We start from the raw sequence: 24,004 nt of genomic DNA, 5'->3' as shown, positions 1-24,004 counted from the left end.
TTTTTTGCATTTGCATTTGTCTCTAAAGACATTAGATAATAAGTTTATCGACATTTTAAAAAAATGCTGGTTTGGGATCTGAGGTTGGTCCTGACTAGTTAGTTGAGGCTACCAGTGGCTGCAGACTACAGAGGCTGTATTTGGATTGTTTTTGCAAGAAAATTCATCACCACTGGCTGCACTGCAACCACAAGGCCTTGATCACACAAGCACAGTATTCAGCATGATATAAAAATAATTTTAATCAGAGCACTTCAGTGGTGCAAAACAGTCTTGAACACTAAAGGCGCCAGGGAAGAAAAAAGCAGGGTCACTCAAAATTTGCATCATGGGTAGACTCACGATATCTGCAGATCATATCAGGAATAATACCTAGTGTGGCCCAATGTGCAGGTAACCCTCTTGTTCAACTGATGGAAATCGAGATGGAGAAAATTCCTGCTGCGAGGATCATTTTTCTATGAAATCCTGCCTGAAAGGACTATGAAATGCTGTGCTGTGTCTTTGTGTCTTAAGAGTCTTCAAACTGGACTTCCTGCTTTGTCTTCTCATCGCTATCTGTAGCAGCATGCCCACACAAACACACCCCCTTGTGTTTTGTTTTTTTTTTTCCTTTGTTACAGCTATTTTCAGTCTCAACACATGTTGCCCAATTAGGCTGAATCTTGTACCCCTGATAGGACAATAGGATTAGAAGAAATGCCACAGAGCACCAGCAGGGGGGAGCATGCAGGCCAGCAATTACAGGGCTGAAGTAAACAGCTGTAACACTTTAAGCAGTAATGGCTCTTTTCTGTCAGACGGACTTTAGATGGGCGACTGAAACATGTGGACAACATGGAGGGACGAGAGGTAAAGAGAGGATGTAGGAAGGCAGGTTTCCCAAGCAGCTATAATGAAATATTGATTAGTTATTTTTCTAAGCAAAAGTGAGGACAAAATTTGAGGCCAACTCTGGGAAACTCAGCTGGCCATTTTCCACACTTTTAATGAATTTTGGAGAATAATTAATTCATTAATCAAGAATAGAAATAATTGGTAGTTGCAGCCTGAGCAGCTCAACTGTCACACAAAAAGGGAAACATGGTTTGGCATATGAGTTATTAAGTGTCTTTGTAATGTAAACACACAGTCAGCAGTCATTTAATCTGTGCTTGTTTCATAGCTTCATCAGACTAACGCCACTCTGAATCTGATCAAAATGAAGACAGCTTTTCAGGAACACACCAGTTCCTGAGGCTTTGCACCATTACTGCACAGTGTCTGTCTGAATTTCCATCATCATTTAAAAATGCCTTGAAATCAGCAACCTTTTACCTTTTATGTGAAGCGGTTCCAACGAGCAAATTTTCTCAAGACTTGAGTTTTATGCCAGGTTTTTTTTTTTTTTTTCATGTCCAGAGGCGACATTCGAGAAAAAAAAACAAATCATTAGTATAAAAGCTTGTCAATTTAATTTCATGTCTTGCTGTTGTAAGACCACACTCGTGGTAATACGAACCAGTCCAACATCACCTGCTCTCTGTGAGACAGAACAGCTTATTGCAAACATCCATCAAAATAACAGTTTACATGTGTATATGTGCTAATTTGGTTGCTCTTTGCAGGTTTCTCCTCATGGATGGGAACTTACACCTCATCAGAGACCTCAGCAGGCTGTCCTGCTCTGCTTCCTGCCTGCCCCGCTGTTATCAACAAGAACTATTCTTAATCTGATCAAATGGTGTTTGACAAAGACGCTGGATTGCACACATGACACAGCTCATGATTAACCCCTGGACCTGGTCATTGTGTCAGAGAAATTACTTCTGCCACATAAAAAGCTAAAATTTGTCAGCTAAAAAGGCCAAGTGAGTGACTAGAAACAACCAAGTGACATTGGATCTGCAGCCATGCTGTGATGACACATGCGTGAATACACCTATAAATACATTTCAAACAGTCTCCGTTTATTATGCAGCGTAACAGTTAAGCATGAACATTTTTATGTCTGCCCTTTCAGGGACCTCAAAGCTGTCATGTAACTATAATTCACCATCAGGACAAAGCCCAGAGAGTCACACACAATCTTTGATAAAGGCAATCAGCTGGTGGAACAGTACTGCAGAACGTCAGCTCTGATATTGTGTTGTTCGTGAGCTGAGGACAGATAGGTATTTTCAACATGGAGGAAGCAGCAGGTCATTATGACTCATAAAATCATCGTCTACTTCAGGCAGGTTTATTCATTGAAAAGGCAACACAGGGAATTAAACTCTGATGTGGTGAGATTAGATTTAAGCAATTTCATCAAAAAATAGACAGAAAGAAGACAGATGTAAACTTGATCCAGTTTATGTTTGTGCTTGCAAAGTCCCTGAAATGAGGAAATCAAATTATCCGCTATCATCAGAGGACATCAACATCCAGAGGAATAATAAATGGATTTATTCCCAAAGGCACTCAGCAGCAGATTTTTCTTTCTTTAAATGGCAAAAATGAGCAGGCTGTGGCAAAAAAACATTTATCCTCTACATATTATTTAACTAAGTATTGTCTTGGTATCAGCACCTACACGTGGAGCTCCCACAGTGCCCAGAAGAATGGGTGCATTATTCTTAATTATGTTGACTAATGATGACGGAGGAAGGTCGCACTCAATGACACTGTCACTGTGTTTACATATGTATGGATGCAGATGTGACTGTGCATATGTTCATGTCACAGCTGTATGACCGTGATGAAAGGAAATGAAGAAAATTGTGTATAACTATAAAAAAAGAACAAAAAGAACATATGAAAGGCCAAAAACAAGGGAAACCTTATTGTACAATCAAAGTCACTTTCACTGACTCTTGATCACTGAACCTGCTGTGTCTTCCAAAGGCAGAACTGTCACTTAATAGCAGGTGCTCATATATTGTGCCCAATTTTATCCTGTTTTCCTCAATAATTCCAGCCACTCTCACAAAACAGCACAGAGTAGTTATGTCCCTACCTGTATTTTGGCAAAGCAGAAATAGGACACCAGGGTAAACAGAACAGACTCTGCCTTCCTAGAAAAGCAGCAATGGCTCATTATACCAACAGGATATACACGCCAGGAGGCAGCAGGGCGAAGAAAGCAGGCAAGAAACTGGGGAGAAACAGAGAAACTGAAAAAAAAGGAGAAGAAATAAGAAAAATATCATGGCAGCATTTGGTTGCCATGATGTTTAGGGAGATGGGAGTAAGTATTCAGCGTTAATCTGTTTAAACACTGCATCATCGTGTGATTGGTCTCATTTAATGTGGATCTGAGTATCAAGGAAGAAGTGTAAAGATGAGACAGATGTGCCAAAAGTGTGGTTTTATTAGATTTGTTAGATTGTTGTTTGGACAAAACAAGATTTTTAATGCCTCACTTAGGCTATTTTTGGCATTTTTCAGATGTATGATTGGTTAATAAAGAAAACAACCCTCAGATTAACTGATGTGGATTTCTGTTCAACAGTATTTTCTTATGCCTTTAAAAATCATTTCTAGCTGAACCCTTCATGAACCTTTCAACTGGTTTACTTAAAAAAAAAAGTCAAATATTCCTCAGGTTTGTTTAGACTGACGGTGCGGCTGCCAGTGTCATTCACGCTCATGACGACAGACTGTTTTTCCTCTGTCCTACTCTTTTTCAAGAAGACAGGAAATTCCACAAGTGTGAATCGTGTCTTCTCAGCACCATTTCTAGGGCAGGACATAAATAAAGTGAGAGAAAAGAGAACAAAAGGCAATCTTCAAAAGACAGAGAGAAGCTTCATGTCATCCGTAAGTGTCGCTGAACGCACACCTCATCAGGTACGATGCATTATTAGTCAACAGAAAATTCAATCTACAACTTTAATGTCACTGGTAGTGAAGTTATGAGCAACGTGAGCTGTATTGAATCAAACTCAAAATGTCTGTGAATCTACTGGTGGCGGCTCACGATTGTACAAGTTTTATTATTTGCCAGTAAAGAGTCATAAGTTAATTATGTGAGGTCTGCTTCTACTCAAGTAAAATTCTGCCCACAACTTTTCCTTTTGCTGCAGGCATCTCGCTCCATCCTGGCGTTGCTCCTTTGTGTTACAGGAAGCAACACAGTCATGCTTAAAATACTCCAAATGTTTGTGTGTAAACAATTGGATTCTTTCAGGTTTTCAGGCATGAATATTCCCAGAATTGTAGCCATATTTAAGCCTCCCTGTTTGTACCGTTGCCTCTGTTCTACAGCATGTGTGCATGTGTGTATCTATGGGACTGCTGGGATGTTGGAAAAAGTGAAGCACAAGCAGCCAGCTGGTCAGGTCCTCCCAGGCCTCTGTGGTCGGTTCTGAAGCCACATCACTCGCTCCTCGGCTGGGTGGGGTTCGGAAGATGCTGGCGCGCACACAGGGCCCACATTAAAAATGACTGCGAACTGTCACTGCGATGATGTTGTTTGAACATGAGGAGCATTTGTTCATTTGTTTCAATTAGATGGTGTCTTGATTAGTGCGCGGTTGCTGTTAATTCTAATTTAACAGCGGCTAAACACAGCTAAATGTGGAACCATCAGAGAGGTCTAACTATAACACAATGGACATGATTTGCAGTTTGAGTTCATACTTATGGTGGCACTAATTACTACTATTGACAATATCTTTTACTGTGCAGGATTTAAGAGTTTTTTTTTTCATGATATTTTATATTGGCACAAAAATATTGGCCTTCAAAATTTCAAACTGGCTGACTACGATATGTCAGTATATGACGTCTAATTTGTCTGGTATTGGGCCTTGTTCAGAGTGAAATCCGTTTTTGGCATATCCGAACTATATGCAGTGTGATTTCAGAAAGTCTGGGCTACAAACAAAAAACAAAATAGACCCATAAAATCTGATTTTGCAATTGGATCCATTTCGAGGTGGTTTGAAATGCGATTCAAATCAAATTTCCACAGATGCGTCTCAATCCGGATGCTCTAGCCACTGAACTTGGGTTTCAAAGCGTCTGGAGAAAAGTCACAAGGCGAAACACAATGACGACGTCAAATCCAGAGTGATGGAAGCGCATCAGAGCGGCTGAGCACAATCCATGCTGCGACTAGCACAGCAGTATGGAGGACAACACAGAGAACAACAGTCCGTGGACGGACACTGAAATAAGCTGTCATGCGTACTTATGACAGCATGCAGATAGTTCTGTGATGTCAAGATGAACAAATTCAATGTGATCACTTGCAAATAAGTGCAGACAGTCTGTCTTAAAGATCAGAACAAATCTGATTTGCCCACAGTCTGAACAAAGCCTGAGGTGCAATCACACCAGAAGCCTTTGCTGTTACTTTTGGCAGTAACACATAACATGACCACGTAAGTTCTTGCTGCTGGGATGCTCTTTTGCAAACATTCATAACTAATAAAAACTTTCTCCTTCATTCTGTTCAAACTTTCATTACTCAATGCCAGTAGTGACACAGTGATACTGACTGCTGGAGATAAGAGTGTGTTAACTTACTTACTTAGACTAAATGGGTATTTAAGCAATATCAGTGGGGGGGTGTAAATGGTCACGCATCATTAGAAGTTCATTAACTTGTTGTCTGAAGTTGTTTTCAAGTCTAAGTGAAGTAAAACTATTAGTTTGTAGAGAATCTCATTTTTCAAAAATGAAAATATAAAAATGTTTTTGGCAGCACAAAAAAAAGTTTTGCAGCCACCTTCAAAATAAGAGCTCACACCCCAGTTGTTCAGTATTTGTATCAGACCCCAATGAGCCAGCATTGGTTCTAGTCAACATACAACCCTCTATTTAACACCCAAGGCCCTAGATCAAAATTATATCTTCTATTCTCTTCAGTGTCATTTCTCAATGTTTTGGTCACAACTATAGCTTTTTACATTAAGCCACAAAACCACAACAAGAATTAATTCAGGGGAAAAAAATGTCTCAGTGATGAGGAGTGAGTGATGTAAGGAATGGTGTGAAAAGAAAATGTGGTCAAAGCAGTTTAAAGTAGCTTAATGCAAAGAAAATACACAGCAACTCCTGTCTCTGCTGCACAGAAGTGAAACACTGTATGAGTGATGTTATCACAGTAAATACTGTATCCACAACGCATTATGTGTGAATGTGTGTGTTTCAGGGGGATAAACATCCTGCCGAAGCACTGTGGCGAATTTAGACAAGCGTTTCCTCCACAGCCGACCAAAATAACCCCTAATTTCCATTTGCAAATGAAAACAGAAAAAAAAAAGAAATCAACTAGGGGATGAGAAAGGAGAAAAAAGAGGGAAACTCTGCACACAAGCTTTCTGACTACAAATTATGGATGTGAATTTCCTTTCCCTGTTCTTTTCTCTTTCAATGCATTTCATTTATTTGCTGTGTAAAAAAAAAAAAACGGAGGAAAAGAGTAAAAGTAATTACAAAGGCTCCACACACATTAAAGAATAAATGACTTTGCTAAAATTACCTTTTTTTCCTCTATATGCCTCTGTCACCTGTTATCTCTCCCTCATTTTGACCAGTCCCCTGGTCTTTCTCTCTGTTTCAGCGGCACTTACCAACAGCCACAGTGAAAAGAAGCCACCATATGTATCGTCAAATAAAAAGCTCGTCCTGTCGGTGTCAGACGTCGTGCAGCCTCAGATGGTGGTGCTCTTTACAACAGAGCAAGCGTTTTCACAGCTTCTTTATGAGTTCGCGTGGGCTGCAATATAAACAGCACCACTCAATTATGTTACCAGCAAGCTGATGAACACTCCCTCGTCTGTGATCTCGCACACGTACCTACAGTGCAAGCACACACGTGCACAAACACCCACTAGCGGACACATATGGAGAGCTTGTGGTTGTGATCGCTTGTTGTTGTTCTGTGGCTGCAATCTTTAGATCAGCGTTCACATTACTATCACGACAGCACCAATGGTTATGGTGTGTGAGGCCGGTCTCATTCCCAGAGTGCCAAATACAGATGCAAAAGGTTCCCATTAGTGTCTGTATGAGACGCACCGAGCTGTCAGCTAACTCCAATGTAAACCCATCTATGGCAACATCACACAGACATAAGAACTGGTCTACCTGATGTAATAGAAACAGCAAAAAAGTCCTTACAGGTGTGGAGGTTGGTGGGTTATACACGTGAGCCTCACGCAGGAGACTGGAGATCATGTCCCATATTATCTGAAACCTCCACTAATTTTGTCTTTCTTTATCATGCAGCTACAAGGTTGGCAAGTATAGTAAGAACATAGCCTGCTCTGACTGATTTTTTTTTTTAGTAATTTTACAGCAGGAGGCATTAAACCATGGAGCAATCAGAAACAGGGTGGGATTAGAGGAGTACACTCCTAATCAGGTGCTCTCATAGCCTGGCAAATGCAATACATTTGTTAACATGCCCATAATCAATATATTAGTGTGTCTACAGCATGTTAACATACATTCAATGCTAGGCAAATAAAAAATAAACAGAAAATGAGGCGTACATAAGAACAATGCAAAACATGAAAAAGGTGCTTCCTACAACTAAAGACATGTCCTGCGTGATCACAGTCTTTATGTAATTTCCATCCTCTGGCCTACATATATCACACTAAAGATAATTTTAGCTCTACAACATTATTAAGAAAACTGTGCTAACACACTTGAGCGTAGTCCAATATTGTGTTTAGTGTATCCTATATTAAACAACATATGGGACTTATTGCAAAGGCTGTTCCGTGGGCCTCCTGGGCAGTGTGCAGTGTGTGTTTTGTATATCACTACCACAGAGACAACTACCAGGGGAGCAGTGAAACGGTAAACCACGGCAGGCAACACAACTACTGTTGAATTAATAAACAACTGCGGGCAGAAAGACCTGCTCAAGTGTGTGGGTCAAGCAACATCTCAGTGTTAACACAACTCTACTGATGCCAATATTTAGTCTTTTATGTTATTTTCAAAATTCCAGAACTATGATCATTTAGTAATTCACATTAATTACATTATTTGTAATACAGTATATTAATTTCATGTAGTTACAGTGTTACAGTACTATTAACTAAAGGTCATTTCAATTAGGAGTGACTAGTTTACGGATATAAAGCATTGTTGGAAAAATAGCAGAACGAGCTCTTTAACTGGTTAGTGACGTACTACACCTGACAAACGTTACTTGCATGATATTTCAAAGAGCAGGCAGGGCAAGAAATAGTGCAGGGAGGGCTGTAATAACAAACAGCTCAAGGCTGGGAGCTGGGGGCTTTCATCATTCTACAAGTTATAAATTATACAGCTTCTGTTTTTCTCACTTTATTGTCATTAACCTCTATCGCCTGCCGTTCACTGCAGCAGAGCAGCATCCCTCCTTTTCTGCTATTATTCTGCCATGCAGTTACATAAAGAACGATGTAAACAATCAATACTTCTTGAATGAGAGGCCATTCCCATTAACTCGCTCAAACTGTCTGAACACTTCGCATGTCAAAGTTGAGTCAGACTGAACTCTGACTGCGTGAGGCCAACGAGGCACGAGCAAATTGTGAACAAAAGCGATTACGTCTTGCTCCCGTCCTCACAGTCCATTCTCACGGCAGACATTTTGACACGCCGCAGCATGAAAAGCACAATTGTAAATAATAAAATTAACAATGGCTGAATGACATTTAGCTGCTTCAGTCTCAGGGTCCTGGTCACGCTGTCAGGGCTTACCGGGACACTTGAATAGAATGAAGCCATCATTAATGTTATTAGTAACACCTGTACTTTGACATGTGAAAATGACCTATGGGGAGCACCTGGAGGCTGTGTTACAGGTGCGGCTGATTGGATTGATAAAGAGCATATCGATTAGTGATTGACTTCTGTGTGCTGCTTTATTCAAAACATCCAAACAGCGACCAGCATTCACTGTTATTCACTGTGAAAAATATAAATACTAAAACTTCTCAAACCTTTGTTGCAGCACAGTCTCTGCACTCAGTCTACATGTCCAGTGTGTTGGAAACACTCAATTTGACCAAACTGTGGCTAAATACACCATTTCTGTGCTGCTGCTATAGTGCTTTGTGACATTAGGGATGAAAGGAACAATACATTCAGTGATGTTGACCAATGAATCATCCTCCATGTCTCAATTCAATTTAGGCCTCACTGTCGCATGAGTACAGCCAAAGCAGCACATTCGTACAGAAATGCATCTGTCTGTGTCTGTCTGCGAGGTTTAAATAAAAGACATGCACCGGATCTGTCATATTCACAACTCTGCTACATCATAAAACACATGTCTGTGTGTGTCCATAAGTGTCTCTCTGTGTGTGTGTGTGTGTGTGTGTGTGTGTGTGTGTGTGTGTGTATGTGTGTGTGTGTGTGTGCGCTGGTTGGCTGAAGGGAGCGGGGAGGACTGCTGTGGGCGGTGATGAGCAGCCACTCAGTTTCCACAGCAACACCCTCACTCAGTCAGTCTCCATGGCAACTGATAACAGCATTAGCTGATTCAGCCTAAGTGAAGGTTCATATGTTCATATCACAGGGAGGAAAATGGATGTCTCCTACCCCCCTACCCCCCCCCCCCCCTTTTTTTTTTTTAAATGGGCTGTTGATGACAAATGGGTGTGGGGTGTGGGGGTACTCCTGGGATACATTAGCAAACTGGAAGGGGGCTCGTAGAGGGCTCACCTGTGTCATGGCCAACAGCCCACTTTTTTATTAAATGCAAATCGGCAAGCACCACCGCTACATAAATCTGGATATACAGCATTTCCAAAACTATAAGAATTACGTCAAAATACGGTTGTGCCCAGCTGAAGCCTCATCATCTCAGCTGTGCAATTATCGACTTCTGAACTGAAAATATTTACTTAACAAACATGTATGATATTGCATACTGTGTCACAGTGTTACAATAATCTACCTATAGCTTATATAAAACAATACCTTTTGGCGGTCATTGCAAAATGCCAGCACTTGCAGTCAGGGTAAACAGTTAAGCTGTAACGACAGTAACAACAACTGCATGACAGGGTAACAGAAAGTTCAGCTTGCATTAACTGTGTCTGGCTCGGCTCAGGATCGGACATAAAACACAGAATGCCTGTCGGGTTTGGGTCGGGCACGGTTACGACCCTCTTGGACTCGGGTTGGGTTTGGACAAAAATATGCTGCCTGAGCTCTAGTGAGGACCTCACCGGGCATCTACCAAAGTGACATGTGTGCACGTATGTTTACATGCTGGTAAATACACTGCAGCTGAGCAGCTAATTAGCTACTTAGCCTGCAAACTGACATGAGCAGTGCACTTTCCCCGGTGAGTGTTTGTTGGGTGGCTCATTCAACAAGACATTCAACATGAGACTTGTGTTCTTGTTTGTAAGTTACATATTAAGGAGACTTAAGCAGGAAAGCTAATGTGGGTCTAAAATTCACTTCACACTGGGAGTGAGCACATATTTACAGGGGACACTGGTGAAGGTAATGAGGTGAAACTGCATGGGAAGCCTCTGGGGCCAAGCAGAGTCTATAACGCAACAAAAACTATGTAACTTCAAATAACCAATAAGTAGTGACCAAAGACACTGAAGCGTAACTTCAACAAATGATGCAGCACTGTGAAATATAACCCAATTAACACAAGCACAACCCACATCAGATGAATACAATAACTTGACCTTGGTATTAATTTTCCTTTACTCTCACCACATTTATCATCACAAAGTAAATAAGGAGGAGGGATTGGGTGGGATGGGTGTGAGGTTAAAGGAGAAATGAGAAAATGAGGAGGAGGAGGATGTAGCATAGCGACTGGTAAGACACTTAAAGATCAGTGACAATAAGGTCAGAAAGTGCTGAATTCATTGAGATACAACACTGCAGGTTTATTTATGACTGCACGTCAGTTATGTTTGTTCATGTGCTCATTTGTTTTGTAGTGTTGTCAAAGGTGCATACTTTGAATTGTCCCACAATCTAAATTGTAAGTTTTGTAAGCCTTATACCTCTTTTTCATGTTAAAAGCAGATCATACACAAAAACTGGGATTACATGATCAATATCACACAGACTGCTGTTCAAATCAGTCATAGAGGAGTTCTAATGCCAGTTTTCCTCCTTGCTGTTTGGACACTGAGGGGATGCCAGATGCAAGTAGAATACATGGAAATGGTCAGAAATGATGATGATAGCATAGCTAATGAACGATATGCTCATTGCTTCATGGCCGCCTTCCAAATCAAAGATAAAGTGGACACAAAGTGTAACTCTCCCACCTCTACCCCATTAAAAGAGCCAGAGGAGAAATGCCTTGCACAGCTCAAATAATTACTGCTGTTTACTTCATTTGGCACCATGTATCCACCTTGTTTTCCCAGTAAAGATACGAGACATAACTTTGACTGTCTCCACTGTTAATAAAAATGACTCAGTTGCCAGCCTGCAGTCATCATTGGTTTTCTACTTTGATTCTTTCTCTGTGTATGTTACATAAATGCAAATAGAGAGCAATAATTATTGTTATCTCCGCATCACAATTGGATTACTAGCACCAGGTTGCCATGGAAGCAAAAAGAGGCGGTTGATGCAACGGCTGAGCAAACACACACTTGGCATACAAAATATACAGAGGGAAACAATGAGAGAGAGGGCGAATGATCATGCTGATCTAGACTTGCATTTCCAAGGCTGCTCCCTGCAAGCAGTTACTATATATAAGGAAAGAGCTGGCAGGGTGCAAACGCTTGCTCCTCCAGGATTCCTTCATCCCTCCCCTCATTCCTCCAGCCCCTGCTGCTGAAAACAAGAGAGAGGCACACAGACCCATCACTGCAACACAGCAGAACACTGCATTGAGCAAATCAAAGCGGATGTGGATTGGATTGCATTAATGGATTGGAGACTGTTAAGGAGCAGCAAGCTTAACTGTGTGTGTGTGTGTCTGTGTGTGAGTGCGGGGCATGTGTGACAACGGTGGGTGGTTTGACTTAATGGCTGCCACTGGGAGAAAGGAACAAGGCTCGATATACAATTTTAGCTGCAATTGTAACAGCTGGGATGCGCTGCCTACCTGAGCAGTGCGTGTGGGTCGCAGAAGCTCCTGCTTTTCATTTCGGGGGCCATGTTAACAGGTTAGAGCAGCCACACAGCAACGCGAGCAGCTCGGCTGCAGCACTGCTACAGCAGCACGTTATCTAGAGAGTCGGTGTGTCATCTAGTTTTTCTACGACGTGCACAGTTCTCAGCAAAAACTGTGAAAATGATTTGATAGTTACATTGACATCATACCAGCAACATTACACCTGTCACTATAGTTTCAATGTCTATACCTGTAGAATATGCCACAGAGCCTGGGCAGCTCTGGTTTAGACAGTTGGGGATGTATCTGGGCTAGTCGGAGCTAGCTAAATTAAGTATGAGCTAGTTGAATATGGGCACGACAGCTAAGGTCACACAGTTTCATACAATGTTTCAGAATAACTGTATATGTTAAAAGTGAAGTTTCACGCCAGCAGTGTAGCACAGGGTAAAGAAAAAATATCTGCCAACACTTCATCCAAAAAGCAAAGCAAAAGAAAAGCATGGCTTTTGTTCAACTCTTCAACTCGAGTCCTGAAACCTCATTGGCTTTAAAATCTACCAATGGATTCACTAAGTTCAGATTGTACTCGAATTAAGAATTATTTTCTGTATGCTGTTGCATTAATCTACCATTTTGTCTTTGATAATGACAGTAATTTCAAGACAATTCCTGAAGGGAAGCTGGGCCGGAACAAATGCTGTTATCTAAAATGGATTTTTTTCTCTTGAAGGCTGAATATGAAACTCATGACAAATGATGAAATTACTTGTTAAAGCGAATATTTTGAACTTTCAGGATTAGTCTGTGCTCAATGTGTTAGATGTGCTTGGCTGGAGTCATGTCACCGACCCCTGAATAGAGGCTGGCAGGTAGATTGGTTAAACGTCCGTCTCCATTTGTTTTGCTTGTCACTTGGCTTGTAGTGCATGACATCTTTCCTGAGAATGGTATGTGTGTGCAGTTAAAGCTATTTAGTCTGAATTATTCTTCCCTCTTTCCCTCCTTTTCCCAGTCACCCATTCCCTCCAAGACATATTCTTCCCGCAATACGTTATTTTTTGTGTGCATATGCGTGATCTGCCAGTACAGTGATCCCATCCTCTGTTCAATTGGTGTAATCCTGTAATTTCCTCCAGTAGGGAGGTTCCCACTTGCACTTAATCTTATATAAACTAGCTCTTAATCCGGGAAATCTAATAACCATCGTATTGTTTGTGCTGCTGTGTCTGCAGGTTCTTCTGTGTGCCTTTACTTCTGGCCTCTATGGTTTTCATTGAGTGTTATCATGTTAAGACAGGTGACTGACAGGGGAAAGTCAGCACAGGCACATGGAGACCATGGATGGCAGGATTATGTGTATATTATCTGAATACAATTTCACGATGAAAGGATCCAGACAATACAATCCAGTAAAACATTCAGTCCAAAATACATGAACAACCCACAGAAAGCTGTTGCATCATTTCAAATTAGCTGGCAGACATGTTTATCTTGTACCTTTTCTCCATACAGTATGTACATGTAGAAAATACATTGGTATCAAAGTTTTCACTACACTCTGACCCCACTATGATATGTATTTGCATAAATACAGAGTACAGATTTCCTAAATATAAATATTGATGTTTATCTAGAAGCCTAGAGATACAAAAACAAAATATTCATTTTCTGTGGTATTGTTATCAATTCTTACTGAACTTGGACCAAAGGTAAGGCTTCAAGCTGTGGTTTCGTTGTGTATAGTCATCTGTAGGCAGATATTTGCAAAAAAAAAAGTACACAGGCAGAAATAAACCTTCCCCTTCACTGTGTTCAAACTTCTATTACTCAATGTCAATCACCTCTCAAAGGAGACAAAAAACCACGCATGTACTCCAAACTGCTCAATAACATCTTTCAAATTACTTATTTACCCCTTGAATAGGCGTTTTATGCTAAATTCACAGGAATGGTAATGCAACTTCCATACTGACATTAAAATGACACAATTATCCAGCTCAATGAACAACATGTACAATGTGCACTTTGCATAAATTTGTTTGACTGAATAGCTACTTCGGCATACATACAGTCAGGTACAGCATGTTGCATGAGGTTGGGTGTGATCAAAACGGAGTTTGGCTAGAGCAGATGGTCAAAGATTAAAGCCTAAAAGAAGGGAGCTGCTTCCCCTCCCCCTCAAGAGTCAGCCCACAGGTTGCTTGAGAGAAGAAAGGACACACACGCACAGTGTTGTGTTGTGTTTCCATCACTTTTGAGGACGTTACATAGACTTAAATTCATTTCCTGGAGACTTATCCTAACCCTAACACAAATATTCAAAGGTAACGGGGACTTTTGTTTTGTCCCCATAAGGAAGGCCAGGCCCCACAATGTGACTGTGAAAACAAATATACGTCCCAGCAACATGAGCAATACACAATCACTCACACATACACACAAACACATATGCACAATAATGGATCTGTGATAATCTTTGATGGTGCCTCAGTTGTGACAGTGGGTATCCGAGAATAAAGCTCTGTGGTATTTGGGGGTAGTGTGGATCCTGCTCTAAGTCGGATTTGGTGACAGCCACACTGAAGCTATCTGATAGGATAGGTCTGTCAAGAAGAGAAAAGTCTAGTACAACACATACGATGACACACAGCATTCAAAAGCGTTCAGAAGGAACCAGATTAAAGAGAGACAAACCATCTAGTCATCTATTTTAATTGACTACCAAGGGATGTTTGTGTATTTGTACATCCAGTGTATGTGTGAATGTCTGATTTTGTTCTGTGTGGGTCTGTACGCGTGTAGGCACGAGTGTTTATTACATAACCGAAAGAGGGCCGACTTGCCTCCCCAAAGACAACTGCTGAAATCATGAAACGCAACTCTTCAAAACAATGAGGGAATCATCCACGTTCCTTTCTTGTGTCTAACTTGTAAGCTTTTACGCTCTGAATTCCCACAGATCTCCAACAAGTTCAGAACCGCAGATCACACACTTAACAAAGCGTCTGGCGACACTTCCAGCATTATGATGGGAAATGGGAAAAACCAGCATGCCAGGCAATGAACAAAACTCAGAAATCAGATGAGGCCAAACTGTGACTCAGCATTTTGTACCCTCACTGTGTCTAAATATAAGATCAATTAATTTAGCTCAGTTTAAGTTACATTAAATTTCATCTCCAGTATTGAAAACACATATTGATTTCTCTCCTTCATCAAACTGTAGACAACTACACACATCACTGTCTCAGGTAACATTTACCCTAATAATCGGCAGTATTATCCAAACCTTGCTTGTTTCACAGCTACAAGAAGCCTGACATTTCCTGTTAATCTGGAACATAGTGGCATTTCATTAACTCCCTGTTGTTGTTAATGCGACTAAAGGCATCTCTGACTATCCCTGGAGAGAATAAATGGACTTTTAGCACATCTTAGGTGCATTTATGCCTGAAATTGATGGGATTTTTGCATTTTTCTGAACGAATGCTATTATCCAAGACGTGTGTTACTTAATGCAGGTGTAAAAAAAAGGTCATAACTTGGTATTCACTTGAGTGCTCTCTGTCTCTGCCTGTCATTCAGCAGCTCCTGTACCTGTTCAGACCTTACGTTGCATCACCATTAACCTCTGCACTCCACCAAGAAAAAAAACACTAAGAGAAGCAGAAGGGAAGTAAGAGCAGTAATATTAAAGCATTTCAATGAAGTGATGTGAGAGGCAATTATCCTGACAGAGGCTGTAAAACAGGTTTACGCTGGTGTTCAGTATCTGCATGTACAGTATTAAGACTCTTTCCTCTTGTTAGGAAGGGATTCAAAAAAGAATGACTATACACACACAGTCAAGGAAGATTCTGACACACCGCACATAAAAAATGGCATACCAAACAATAAGCCAGGGCTTAACAACATTTCCATTTAATTCTGCATTGGACCACCTGAAACCCTGTCAGGAACCTTTGGGAACCGCTTTTCTATTCATCTCTGTCATAGATTACTGCATCTTGATTGACAGGATCTCTCAGATGAGAGGTGGACTCTGCAATCAGATCGTGAGGCCTGTCATCAGCGCATGAAGAATTCCTGATGGAGAGATGAAAGAGGAAAACGTAGAGAAGGCTTGGGGATATTACATATTTCTTCTTTAAATCCTTGGAGACCATGAGGCGGTGGGTGGTGGGAATTTGATAGGCACTGGGTGGGAAGATCTCTGGATAATCTTTGGATCATCTCAGGGGTTTTGGCTCTCTGATAATGAGCGAGGTGAGTCTCAGTCTCTGCACTGCTCACACACTCCATCAGTTTGCTGATATACTGCATTTTATCAGGTCTATAATTGTGGTGATGCTGTCAATAAGAGGCCTTTTTATCAGCTTCCCAGTAAGTACATGTGCTTATGTAAAATTATTAATTATTAATATGTCAATGGAAGCACATTGAACATGCTAACCCACATTCGACAGCATCACCCAGATGAAAAGAAATGTATCACTATGCATTTTGTTTTTCTCCTCATCTACCAAACAACACGTGACTCCCAAACTGGGGTATGAACCGAACTGTGTACCGTTACATCCCTACTGTACTACAGTGCTGGTTGTGCTCGAGAGATATTTTCAGTGCAACTACAAAGGAGTTTGCTTATGGGAAAACAATCATAAACCTGAGGTATCTCTAACTGACAGGCCATTTAGCTGCATCTCTATGCCCACACACTCCTCTATGGAGCTTGTTATAAGGCCTTCTGCAAAATGCAGGAAACCACTCACACTGAATTGGATAGAGCAGGCTGAAAGAAATCAAATTACAGCATTATGTCACAAAATAAAGCCTGAGATGCACTAAACATCACACATGAGGTATCAAAGTGAAAGACACAGAGGGTGATTTGTTTCCCTTTAACACAAGCACATAAAACTGTAAATGATACCCACACACAAGCATACACTCCCACACGCAGACTGAGTGATACCGCACATCAACACTGATGCACACACACCAACACACTATGAGCTATCACACAGATGCAAGACACATACACACATACTTGTTTCCTTGAGCAGAGGAGAGGCAATACTAAATAGTTAGGTGAGCTGTGACTCACCCTTATGTTTTTCCTGGTTCAGCCCACACATGTTTCTCTATGAGCTCTCTATCTGTTCAGTACTGTTGGGTGAAGAGAATATGGCTCTATAGATATACTTACATCCTATAGACTTCTGACATCAGGCTGGTGCCAAAAATAAAACCGCCATTCAAAATTCCAGTTGCATCTTTTATTTATTTATTTACTGCTTTCCTATATGTGTTATGCAGCAAGAGCACAAACACTTTCACAACAAGTCGTGCCTCAAAATGTGCAAGGATCTTCTTGTGCTTTGAAAGAGAGACTCCAACAACGCCTGTAGAGGGTGACAGCTGACCTGTTGTCATCTCTGCAACTTTTTCAGTCTACTTTTAATTCTAGAAGCAATATTTTGGGGCTCTGAAGCACACAGTATGGCCTAAACAGGCTGAAATTTGCATGAAACACAGAAAGGATTGTGCTGCATTTTCTATATGTGTAAATACAGACTACCCCAGTCCCATTTCATGCCACAACTTAAGCAAGAGCTTCGATCTGAGTGTACAGGATATTGCGAAAGCACAAAACACCTGCATACCTGAATAACACACTCAGCTGCCAGTGAATTAGGTATACCTAGCAAAATGTCTAATATGTTGTTGTATTAGTCTGCACTAGTTTATGTGCTATTATGATAGTAAAGCCAAGTAGTAAAACTGGAACTGAACCTAGGCTGTTGAGATAAGGACTCAGCTTTGATGCATGGTACGTCCTGTGCCAGGTGAGCTACTAGAGCGGCCCCCAACTGAGTGTATTAATGAGTGTATTAATAATCTTTGGGAACATACTGCTAAGGCTTCAGCATATTAACTCCTGGAAAGGTATCTTTCTAAGAAGTGACATTCCCTCAGAGTGTAAAGCAGTTTCATCACTGAAGGGGTTCACTTATGGAGGTTCAGTATACTACACACAGCAGTGGTCCATCCCCAACTCAGAGCTGTCAGGAAGACAGATACAGCCTCGGTGTTGGGATGGACTCTTGTGGGTTTGACTGGTCTCAACCCCCCACAAACTAAAGATCAGCTAGTTGGACTTCAAGTGCTCCTCAGGGCAAAAAAAAAAGACAGTTGAACGTCGAAGAATCCCAAGACACTTAAAAAATGGGAATATCACTGTGCTGTGTAGCAGGTAGAAATGTGTCAGTGCAGTAAGTGGATATCCTTTAGCTGAAGATCAGGTGAGAGATCAGCCATAACACTCTACAGACAAAAAATGGACTTGAGCTTAGACTTGTCAGCAGCCCATTCCCTGACAGGACTGTCAATGCACAACAACTGAGATCAGCATTCTGCAGCCCATCAACATTTTAACGCAAATCCAAGATTAAGACTTACATTTTTTATTTTCTTTGACCGTGGAACGATTGGGGAGCTTTTCATTTTCTGGACATGAGATGTAAAAACGCATGACAACCTGAGCCTCAAAAGTAAAACATGAAATCTGACAGGGAGGCTATTCAATGGAGGTACTGGATTGGGGAAAAGTGCTTCAGTTCAGTGCACTTTCTCAAAAAGCAAAGGCAGGCATGACTTTTCTCTTCTTGAACCCACCATATGTGACCTTCACTGCCACCACAAAGTAAAATTCTCATGAATACACATATCTTTTCTGACACTAAATCCTTTAGGAACCATCCAACTTGTGAACAACAGCTGAACACAGTCCACAGACCTCACTGATGTAACCTGCTGTAACATATAATACAGGTTATTTTATTTTATATTCAGTAGAAGGAGCATTGCTCAACCAGACATTCAGTCAGAGGTTAAAACCCTGATGTCAGCATATGCTGAAGTGCCCTGGAACTAGACACTGACTCCACCATTTAATGGCTGCCCTTCAGTAACTGACCATGACCTGAAAACAACCTATAGGTGTCAATATCAGTTTATTATCACACAGGCCATGTAGGTAAACGCCCTCCACTGTGAAGCTGAACATAAGCAGCCAGCTAATGTACAATGCCAAGCACTTTATCAATGACATGCTAGCTGTTTATGGACCCTGTGTTCCAGCTTGTTTTTGTTTACTCTCCCTACCCTTGAGAAGAGGAGAGGTCAACTTCAAGAGGAGAGATAAGAGTGAGAAATGGCTTTTGAAGTGACATGTGACACTGTCAACAGAGCATGTTCAATAAAGAAATGATGATGTCATTCATATGTGCCTGTAAAAATATTACTTCTCAAACGAAATGAAAGTGCCACAGTTTTGTAGCTTGAGCCTTCAGTTTATTTCTGTCCCGAACATCTGCTACTTTCCACCACTCTCATCCAACCTCAAAATAAACACGACTGCATGGAGATGGGGGATTTTCCCTCATGGGTTGCCATACTTTAATTTGGCAACCCATGAGAGTGACCTGTGTGAAATATATTAAGTGAATATAGGGTACATAAAATACCACAGTGTTCAGGTTTTGAGGGATTATGTCTAGAAAATCAGAACTCATAGCAACTCTACATATAAATGGTAAAGATAAGTTGCTATAATAAGATTACCAGTTTTGTATATCAGATTGGTACAGTTTAAATTAAATATAATATACAGTATACAACATAAATACAGTACAGTTTACTAAAAAAAAAAACCTGACATTTTAATGACTGCAAGTCATTTTTCAAGGAAAAAATGTCAAACATGACCTGACTCTTATGTGACTTATAAACTTACATCTTTGGATTTAATAACAAAAACAAGAAATTTGTAAATATTAGGAAATTGTTGTTGGTATTTTCACTCTTTTTAGACATTTTTTGACACCAAAAATTAATCAATTAATGAAAGAAAACAATCAAAAAAGAAAGTACAAATTAGTTGCAGCTCTAGTTGACACTTAGATGTTATGTATAAATCACAGGAGCATCTTCTCACAACTTCACAAGCACGTAGACCAACAAGCTTCTCTCCTAAAAAACCTGGAGGACTTCACTTCGGCACACACAGAGAGGGAGCGAGATTGGCAGCTAGCTGGCAGACATGCCGGCTGATTGTGTTGGTGCTCCTGCCAAAGCTACCACCAAGTGTCTCTCTTCTTTCGTTTACAGATCCTTTCCCACATTCTCTGTCTCACACACACAACACACACACACACACACACACACACACACACACACACACACACACACACACAGAGCAGCATTACGTCAGTCGATGAATGTGACAAGTGTTGGTGTGTTTTTGTGTATGTATGTGTGTGCCTGGCTGACTAAGTATCTTGGTAGGAATCAGGATTAGGTTGTCTCACTGGCACACAAGGCTTATGTAAATCTGACCTACAGTACGTGGCACCACATGAGTGTGAACCGGTCTGCTGCAGTGCTACCTACACTGGCACCTGTGCCTGGACAGCTCACTCACTGACAGCCGACTGGACTGAAGACAATGAAAATTATCAGTTCAGTGAATATTTCCTGATACCAATCAAAGAAATGTGATTGCCATATTTTAATGCTCTTTAAAGGAATATCTTTTTACAGCCTGGGCCATACTTTTCCATTTCAATCCAATCCTACCAATTTCACACGTGCTATAATGTAATCGCTGAGTTAGGAATGCAGTGACACAGCAAGACGTGGGATTAATGTACAAGAGTCCATTAGGGCAAGCAACACATGGTCAGACAACAAATCCCCACTTTAACCTAATTATCCAAATTATCTAATCAGGAGCTGAACGGTACATTTGTTACCTAAACTGTCCACTGTTTGCGTCCACTAGATCGTCTCTGTAGTGAAATACAGACACTGTAACACAGGGGATGCTCGCCATCTTTCCAACTTGTTTTGAGTATCAGATGTTTCCATTTTACAGCTGATCCACTGAAACATACAGTGATGCTTTGTCTGAGGCGTGTATCTAGAAATTGTCTGTGCCTTAATCTCTGTCTGTCTTGATTTCTTTCTACCTCTGTGTCTGTGGGAGTCAGCCAGTCTACTCTGCAGGTGGCCTAAAATGCTGCCACCAGGCTCCTGACTGTCACCAACAAAACAGTCTATTAATTCCTCAGAACCAGCCTCCCTTCACTGGTTATCAGTCAAACAAACAATTGGTTTTAAAGCTCTGTTTTAAAAGTGCCGCATGTTTTGGGACCATTTTCCTTTTCTGAGCTCCACTGACTTTGTTCCACTTTCAGATTCCCTCACCCAATTACTGGTCCCCAGTAGCCGCTTGCCAGTGAAAACCCAGGGGAAATTTTAGAAGTGAGACTGTCTGTCCTTTGGTTTTTTTGTTGTTTTTGTTTTTAAGTGTTCTGTGTAGAATCCATACCTCCAGGACAGACCTTGACTTTGAAATGGGTTTTATTATCCTATTTAAAGTGCAACCCCAGGCTCTGCTAGGCACTCACCTCATGGTTAATTTCCTCACAGAAAAACTCTATACAAAAAGCTATACATCTGTGTTCATTCACACCACTACTGTACAAGTTGAATTCATCTGGTGTTGCTGCAAACCACAGGAGCAAAGACAGACCATGAAAAAGAACCTCTCGTAAAGGAAAACCAATCAGCGCTCTGGTTCATCTTGATTCCTCACTCTGACATCTGACTGACATCCAACCTCCTGCTGTATCGATCGCTCGCAACACAGGCAGTGATTCATTAGCTCAGGTATAGACCACCAATGCATCACCTTGACATATGCACTTTCACCTGATCTCTCTGCACACGTTGAATAATTAATGAATATTCACTTATAATTCAATTGCTTCTATAAATCAGATTGTAACAAGGAATTTTCAGGATGAGTTTTGAAATGAAAGTACTGCTAACTCAGTGGCCAAAAAAACTGGTTACTTCTATCACTGGTAGAGAGCAGGTACGTCATTGTAAAGACAGGCCAGCACATCCCATCTCAGAGGTCCACTTCCCCTCTAAGGCCCTACCAAAGTTTCACAACATTTCTATCAAGTATTCAGCACTAGAATTAGGTATTTTTGCCTACACAAACACATGCAAGCATGATCACAGAGTTGCATACATGAGATGCCAATGTTAATGCACTTTAGAGGTTGCAAATTATAACCTACAGATTTTAACCATACAGAAATTATATAAGAAGATCAAGATGAAGATACATTTCCATGTTTCAACCAAGACACACAACAGAATATAGACATCAGCTGCGACATATGTTTGCATCACCTCTCGTCCGTCCTTCCTCACGGTCTGGCTTGGAGCACGTAATGGCCAAAGAGTCACATGAGTATAAAACTGAATCTCCTCCTGTGCTTCACAGTTACAGGAGCCAAAAAGTAGACCGAGGTGAAACAATAGAAACTGATTGACAACCAGCCTGGCCCTCCAGGAGTACGAGCCCACACCATCAATGAGGAGGAGCCCCAAGCTGCTGCCTCATCCTGAATGCATCATGCATTTAAATGCATCTGCACGCACTGCTGGAAAAGTGGGCACAACAGAGGGAAATCAAAATAGCCAGCCCCTGTATGTAAATGAGACTGGACTGCAGCCCACAAATTTAATATCCCATCAGTATGAAGTAAAGAATCTCTGAGGTGGAACAGCCCAGACCGCTTTAGCTGCATTTACAAGTGATGGGTTCATGATGAAGCTGGGGTTCAGCGGAGATATCTGATCTTAATGTGAACACCTTTCACATATGAATTCAAAATCAAATCAGCTCAACAACACGAATGCAGCAGCTAAAAACTGGTCATGATGACAAAGACAAACATGCACATATTAAGGTTTAAATTGTGTGAACAGTCTGAGAATAACCAGCTAATATGACTCAGCACCTGTATTTGCACCTCTCTCTCTTTGTGTCTCATTAAGCAGCTTTGCTCAGCATATAAACCACTATTTCATTTCCACAGGGGCGTATTCTCAGTGAATTTTTCACAGTGACCTCATGTTATAGCGCTCTATAATGTCTTACAGGATGAATACAGCCCGGTAGCCGTGCACTGCCACCGCAGCAAGCCAAGTTCCCGCAGTGACCGCAATAGGTAGAGCCTTTATGTGGCACAATGCAGACATTATCCTTTCAACTCATCAACAAAACAGGCAATTAAGTGCGTAATTGGACCAATAACAGCTAAGACAATCAAAAAGTCTTACCTATCTCAGAGATTTTCTTGCTTGATCTGTTGCTCAGCTGTGATTTCATATCAGCCTAATTCCGCAACACTGCTCATTTAGACCTGGCAGAAAACAGAGATGAGACAGCGTAAGAACCCAAACCCAGTTCTCCTGTAGACGAACAATGCGTCCTTTCTCCATCCACACAGAGAGGGGCACCTCATCATTTCAGCTTCAATGACTGCTGAAATGCTCATTCACTGCCGGCGAAAGCCTCCCTATGACCGCCAATGTCACAAGCTTTTGTTGAGTCATTGCCATTCAAACACATTCGCTTGTATTATTACGCTGCTATGCAAATAAAGAAGTCATTTTTTTTACCTGTTCGGCGCAGTGTCTTTCAGTGCAACTCACGGTCTGTCGGACACAGAGGCTCCGCAGCCTGCATTTACCGTAATTACTGGACTAGTAACGCCGTTGCATTTTGACTGTGCTGTGGTAATTACGGTGTTGCGCTCCAGCAGTTTCCAAGAGATTAGAGGCAGATTAAATATAAATTTCGTATATTTCAATTTAGAAAAGTTTAAATGCAACTCTACTGTCTATCTATAGTGTTGTCATCCAGATTGTCCATACCGTGTTTTCACTATTTTGCTCTATGACAGCTAGTGCCTATCTTATCTGTCCAGGGAGAGGGAGGGCCCCTCCTCTGCTACCCTACCCCACGTTTCTTCCATTTTTTCCCGTTAAAATGTTTTTTGGGGAGGGGGATTTTTTCGTTATCAAACAGGGTCTTGGATAGGGGGT

At 41.2% G+C, this 24,004-nt stretch overlaps 1 protein-coding gene across 10 annotated transcripts in view; it reads right to left on the bottom strand.

Annotated features, from left to right (window-relative positions):
* map2 (microtubule-associated protein 2) overlaps nucleotides 1–23,721 on the bottom strand; it is an 88,526-nt gene extending 64,805 nt beyond the window's left edge. For 8 of the 10 annotated variants that reach the window (XM_076746455.1, XM_076746459.1, XM_076746460.1 and 5 more), the window contains exons 1-2: nucleotides 23,579–23,721; nucleotides 23,237–23,319 (exon numbers count right to left, since the gene is read on the bottom strand). The gene's annotated coding sequence lies outside the window, so the exon portion shown is untranslated. The remainder of the gene's footprint in view (nucleotides 1–23,236; nucleotides 23,320–23,578) is intronic. The other 2 variants (XM_076746456.1, XM_076746464.1) reach the window with 1 other exon arrangement.
* Nucleotides 23,722–24,004: the final 283 nt, after the last annotated feature.

Source organism: Chaetodon auriga, chromosome 13 (genome assembly GCF_051107435.1).
Source record: "Chaetodon auriga isolate fChaAug3 chromosome 13, fChaAug3.hap1, whole genome shotgun sequence".
Taxonomy (NCBI): Eukaryota; Metazoa; Chordata; class Actinopteri; order Chaetodontiformes; family Chaetodontidae; genus Chaetodon; species Chaetodon auriga.
This window is presented reverse-complemented; position numbering and strand designations above follow the sequence as displayed.